We start from the raw sequence: 432 nt of genomic DNA, 5'->3' as shown, positions 1-432 counted from the left end.
ATCAAAATTAATACAGTGATTCCTACGATGTGGATAATACAAAGTAGTGTACGTATAAGAATGGGATAATGTGTTAATCTTGATGTAATAACATTTATCGTATAGCCAAAATACGTACAGTTATAACGGATTTCGTAATAATAATGCTGATGAATGTTCTACAGACGACAAGAGTACTGAAAACCTAGGAGTAACATGAATAATAAAAAAAACTACTATGAAACCAAAAATAATCAAGGGCATAATCAACCAGTCTTTAAATGCCTACACCACGAGACACCACGACTGAAGGGCAATCTTCAGCATAACCTAGTAGTAAAGTCAAAAACGCCCTTTGGACAAAAATTCAAGAAGTTTCTCTCGACTAATATCTTGCTTCTCACATAAAAGTCCAGGCATGTGATTAATCTTTAATTAAGTTAGCAAACGGAT

The sequence above is a fragment of the Penaeus monodon genome, chromosome 24 (genome assembly GCF_015228065.2).
Source record: "Penaeus monodon isolate SGIC_2016 chromosome 24, NSTDA_Pmon_1, whole genome shotgun sequence".
NCBI lineage: Eukaryota > Metazoa > Arthropoda > Malacostraca > Decapoda > Penaeidae > Penaeus > Penaeus monodon.
This window is presented reverse-complemented; position numbering follows the sequence as displayed.